General features: G+C 42.4%; 1 protein-coding gene across 3 annotated transcripts in view; it reads left to right on the top strand.

The window, feature by feature from the left end:
• The first annotated feature begins 207 nt into the window (after positions 1–207).
• Positions 208–6,000, top strand: part of lima1a (LIM domain and actin binding 1a) — a 124,675-nt gene continuing 118,882 nt past the window's right edge. For all 3 annotated transcript variants that reach the window (XM_078534619.1, XM_078534617.1, XM_078534618.1), the window contains exons 1-2: positions 208–552; positions 782–817. The gene's annotated coding sequence lies outside the window, so the exon portion shown is untranslated. The remainder of the gene's footprint in view (positions 553–781; positions 818–6,000) is intronic.

The raw sequence follows: 6,000 nt of genomic DNA, 5'->3' as shown, positions 1-6,000 counted from the left end.
TTCTCCCAATCTACTTTGTCCAGACCCCCTCAGGATATTGAATACATCCTCTCCACTAGTCCACTTCATCGCTCTTCAAAATTTGGAACAATCCAATGACTTTCCAAAGAAACAAAGTGCAACACATTTTTTTTAAAAGCGGATCATTGCTGGTGGAATCCAGCAGGTGGTGTAAACACTGGAAAATTCTTGCCTCCCAATCCTGCAGATGGTGTTGTCCAAGAGGACGACGCATCCGCTCGGCGATTGTTCTCTGGCGCCAAAGGGCTTCGAGCTGCCGGCGCCCCGCGCCCCCTGCAGCCTGGGAAGACCAGTCGGAGGACTCGCAAGGATGACTTCAACTCCAGCTTAACTCCAGCTCTGACGCGCTGAGGTCATTCACTGGTGCGTGGCTGAAAATCTCGAGGCAGTTCAGTCAGTCTGGGAAATTGGAACTGGGCAGTTGAGGCAGGTGCGCTGGCAAGGCAGTGTAGGGAAAAGCTTTCTCCTCGCTGCAATCTAAACTTTCGTTGACATTCGGAAAGCCGTCAGGGGCGAAGAACGACTCAACAGGTGAGGAGAAAAATGCTAGCAAAAAAATGCCCGATATTGAATAAATGTTCCTCTTAAATTGTTGAGCAGATCGAGGAGCTGTGAAAAGTCAAGCCGCCCTCTCTTGGACTTGTAGTCAGAAGAAAATTCTGGATTCTCAAGGACTTTGGTCTATTCGGTTATATTTTTAAAATATGTCTGGGTGTTTATGAATTGGTCTCTTGATTTGTTGTATCTTTTCCCTCCCCAGTTCTGCAGCTTTGCGCATACGTATCCACCTGTTAAGGTGAGTGTCCTCTTCCCCCCCCACCCCAATCCCCCCCGTTCTGAATTTTGCGAGGTTGAATTTAATTTTGTTTGGTTGAAATTTTTTTCTTGGGATATTAACTTAAAAATAACTTGGAAAAGCTTGTGAATAATTCTCCAAGAAGGTCCAAAACAAGCGTTTTTATACGTGAGGTGCTTGTTAATGTGTTTTTTTTCCATTCTGTTTTGTGGTTATTGAAAATGAAATCTTGATTATACTTTAAATTGCACTTTCGTCGTCTTTTACTGTACTTATAAATATCCAGATTTACTTTCCCAAACTCTTAAGTGTGGGTATTTGTAAGAGATTGAGACAACAGTTGTCTGTATATAGATAGACACAAATACATTGTGGTCTGCTGCTGAATTAAACATTTATGTTTTACTAAAATTTTTGATGTGATGTAATCGAGTTTATTTTTCTTATTTAACACATTTGGAGTCGAAATCAAATGCCTTCTTCAAATTCTGTAATTGTTTACTGACTCTAATGTGCTTGATTGACTTTGAACAAAATACAGTATTAAGTTAAGGAATTAAACGTAGACTTAATGTGTTTTCCATTTTATATATTTGATTAATTCCTTTACCTTGTGTGTGACCGGTACTGTTTTTATTTTGATACCTGGGAGGTAAGCACCTTGGTGGCCATTACTTGGTGTTGCCCTTTAACAGCTTTCCAGATGCCCCAACCAAAATCAGGAACTTTTTATACATGTAAGATCCTGTGCCACTATGCTGTGCTATGGGGCTGTTGAATGAAACTTGTAATGTTCAACCAAATATGGGATAAAAATAATGCAGCTACTTGACATAATTTTGGAATAACCAACAGAAGGCAGAATGATATAAAAGTTGGCTAAACAACTTGAAGATATGAGTTTTTAAGATATTAATCAGACTTTATTACTTTTTGCATGACCAAATAGCTTCTCTAAAACTTATAGATACTGTGGAGCTCCGAGGTATTCCTATCATAACCGCATTTATGTGTGTGCGGTGGGTGGGGCAGGTTGGTGGAGAAGAGCTATTGTAGAAAGCCCTGATTAATTGTTTTAAGTTTAATAGTAAACGGCCTTATCAGAAGTGATTCGGAGTTGCTGACTCTGGTCTAATAGATTAACACCAGTAGCTGCAGCTTTTTTCCAGCTGTCCCTAATTCAACTTCAAAACACTCCAAGCTGGTTTCCACAAGCGATGCCATCGGCACTTGCTGTTTAAAAATAATGCATTGTACTTTTGATTTATACTGATGGAAAAAATCTGGTGGACCTGAATTAAAATGTTTAATGTTAGTTGGAAATCACTTCCACATTTCCTGGTGAGTCAGTTTAATGAATTGTGTGCTTAAGGATGCATTGTGCCAGATGTTTGAGTGCGTGATGCCAAATTGTAATTTTAATAAAAAATTGGCCAATCTGTTAGATTCTGTTGACATGACCTTTGCTTGTAACTGACCTTCTGTGCCACTTGGTTAAAGCCTCATTCCATGCTGACACAGAGAGAGTGCTGCACTGTTGGGAGTTGCCATGTTTTTGATGTATTTAAACTGAAACTTTGGGTGGGATTTTCCGGCCCCACCCATCGCCAGGGTCATCTGGTTCCACCGAAAGCGAATGGACTTTTGGCTGGCTGCCGCATCCCTCAAGGTGGGGCCGGAAAATCCCGGCCTCTAGCTACCTGTTCAGATGGAGGGGCAAAACAAATGGGGCATTTGAAGACTCGAGAGTTCTAGTGTCCTGGCCAAGGGTAAAATAGTTTACTAATACCACCAAACTGAGGGTTGGTCTGATCATTCATTTATTTATGGGATCTTGCCCACTTAAGTGACTGTGCTTTAAAAATGGTTAATTGGTTTTCAAGTGCTTGGTGATGTCCTGAGGGCATATAGTACAATCTAAATGAAAGTTAGTTATTCTTTGGGTTAGAGAAGAGGAGGAGGCAGGAGGGTGGCAGCAGTGGTGTTTCTTTGACTGGTCCCTGCTGTAAAGCCCACATGTGGTTGTCTGGTGGGAATGGAACTGCATTTAACTTAATTATTTTTTCCCCTTCCTTAGTTGAATTGCCAACTGACACTTCATTATCTAGGTACTGGGATGAGAAACTACAATGTGAATCATACATCTATAGGTAAGAGAGGGAGGAAGTTGTTGTCTTGATTTGAAAAAAAACAAAATTGTCTGAAGTAATGGGTAGTATGACAGCACAGCAAGTTGCTCCAAAATAGCTATTACTGCACACTTGGAAGGTTTGATTTGCTGATCTGCCAAAGATTGTTTCATAGTTTTGAAAAGTTGCTTTTGTTCAAGTTCATCAGCAGCTGCTGTTTTTATTTTCCAGTTGTGCAACAGAGCTGCAAAACCAGATTTTTATTTTTGTTTTGATAAGACAGATTTTTTTCAGCAAACTTGTCTTGAACCTGTTGTGCATTATTATTGTGCATTATTCCAAATTTCCTCCTGGACTGGCTGTTCCTCAGGAGGTGAGAGATACAATTTTCTTGGATTGTGGGATTGTTTGTGTATAGACAATGAAGCATGAGGAGTTTCTCTGGTACACGTATTGGCACGCGGTCTAAGTTGGAAACCAGATTCGGGTGGGTGGAAATTACTGAAATGAAATCGCTTCGTTCTCCCTACCTTTGTGTTCTCAAAATTGTTTTTAAGTCACCTGTAATCTTTTATTTAAAAAATCTCTTTGAAACAATTCTAGCACTACCTTTCAATGATCTCGGATCAGTGTCTCTTTCGTTGGTGGTAACACGTTTGCCCCTTGATTGGGGCTTGAAATCACAACAATCTTGACTCAAGCATATGACCCAGACAATTTTTTTTCAGTTCTGCATTGTGGGAGGTGCTGCCTCTTGAATGAAGCATTTAAATTGAGGCCTATCTGCCTGCTTGTGTGGATGTACAAGATCTCAGTGCTATTGGGAGAAGGGCAGGGAGTTTCCCTGGTATCCTGGCCATTGTATCTCCTTCAAGTAACACCTCCAACATTGCTATTTGTGGGATCTTGCTGGGTGCAAAATGGCCACCATGTTTGCCTACATAAGTGACTGTACTTCATTGGTTGTGAAGCACTTTGGGACATTCTAAGGATATGAAAGATGCAATATATTTGCAAGTTTTTTTCTTTTTGATTGCACAGGTGTGCTAACAGGGTTCTCCTGAGTGCCTTGAGCATTCCATTCATACTGTGTGCACACTTCCAAACCCAGTGCGAGTCTCCATGAGCAATGGCACAGGAGACCTGCTAATGTAATGTTTTGCGACAGATGTAACAAGCAACCAGACCACTGTCAATAACACTTTGGTCAGTCTTTTGAGGTGTGCTATGTTTTCTATCATCCTTTGTCTCCCTTTTGTGTCGAAGTAAGCCAAGAGGTTTAATTGGAGGTGAATTTACTAGAGATCGTGCATGTTCTGTCAATAGTTATGCCAACTCAACCCTTTGGATCAGCAAGGGGCGTGTGAAGAGACAGGCAACTACACTGGGGTGAAACAGAGACTGAGTGAGTAGCGAATTAGGTTCACGTAAGTCCTTTTCAGGCTTTAACTATAGTTAAAGAATCAAGACCTGACATAGTACTAACCTTCAAGTAAGTTAGGTTAGCTTGTTAAACAGAGAACTGCCTGGAGTGCCAGTTATCTGTCAATCACCTGAAAGTTGGTTCAACTGGTGTTAATTACTGTAGTAGGAAGCTAAACTAGCTAGTGACTCAAAAGGGTCTATAAAAGAGACAGACTTTTCAAACCACATGATTAGTAAGGGGTGCGCGAGGAGACAGGCGACTACACGGGAGTGAGATGGAGACTGAATGAGTAGCGAATTAGGTTCACGTGGGAATTTGGTGCATGGGGGAAAGAGGGGTGGTATAGTTCGAATAATTCCTAAGTTAATTAAGTGAGTAATTAGGTTACCTAAATAACATAGGTAATAATGGCAGGACAGGTGCTATGTTGCAGCTGTGGAATGTGGGAACTTTTGGACGCCAAGGCGATCCATGACACACACATTTGCAGAAAGTGTAAAGCAGCTAGAGGAATTCTAGATCAGGATTATTGAAATGGAAGCAAAGCTGCAGACACTGCGCAACATAAGGGAGGGGGAGAAATACCTGGACACTTTGTTCCAGAAGATGGTCACGCCTCTTAGAAGAGGGTCATCTGTTTTGGTCAGCAGTGAGGGACAGGAGGAGGATGTGACCGTGAGTGAGGCAGGTAAAGAGACAGAGCAGACAGTAGTGGAGGAGCCTTAGACTTTGCAATCGTCAAACAGGTTTGAAGTACTCATAACCTATGTAGATGAAAGTGAGGTTTGCAAGGTGGATGAGCAGGCTGGCCATGGCACCATGGCACAGGAAGCCATTCAAGCCGGGGGAGCAAACAGGAATGTAGTGGTAGTAGGGGACAGTATAGTGAGGGGGATTGACGCTGTTCTGTGCAGCAAAGAGCAAGAGTCCAGAAGGCTGTGTTGCCTGCCTGGTGCCAGGGTTTGGGACATCTGCTCAGGGATGGAGAGGAACTTGCAGTGGGAGGGGAGGATGCAGTCATTATGGTCCATGTAGTTATCAACAACATAGGCAGGACAGGACAAAGAAGGAGGTTCTGCATGGTCAGTATGAGGAGCTAGGCATCAAATTAAGAAGCAGAGCCTCAAAGGTACTAACCTCTGGATTATTACCTGAGCCGTGTGCAAATTGGCATAGGACAAATAAAATTAAAGAGATGAATGTGTGGCTCAAAAACTGGTGTGGGAGAAATGGGTTCTAGTTCGTGGAGCACTGGCACCAATACTGGGGAAAGTTGGGGCTGTACCGTTGGGAGGGTCTACACCTGAGCTGTGCTGGGATGTGTGTTCTTGCAAATTGCATAACTAGGGAAGTGGAGAGGGTTTTAAACTAAACAAGGGGGCTGAGGGATCAAGCTTCGGTAGAAGTGGCAAATCGAGGGGTAGATTCAAGGTAGGACACCATAACAGTAATACGGGAAATGAGGGTCGTAGAATAGCAGGAAGGGACAGAGAGAGAGAACCTAAGAATACACGTAGTCAACACAAGATGTTGCAAAGGTAACCAAAAGACAAAACTAAAGGCCCTGTATTTGCATGTTGTTAGGAAATAGAGACACTTTAAGTTATGTGTATTTGGTCGTGTTAGGA

This window comes from Cetorhinus maximus, chromosome X (assembly GCF_964194155.1).
Source record: "Cetorhinus maximus chromosome X, sCetMax3.hap1.1, whole genome shotgun sequence".
In the NCBI taxonomy this organism is placed as follows: domain Eukaryota; kingdom Metazoa; phylum Chordata; class Chondrichthyes; order Lamniformes; family Cetorhinidae; genus Cetorhinus; species Cetorhinus maximus.
Note: the sequence above shows the minus strand (reverse complement) of the source record. Positions and strands in the feature narration are given on the sequence as shown.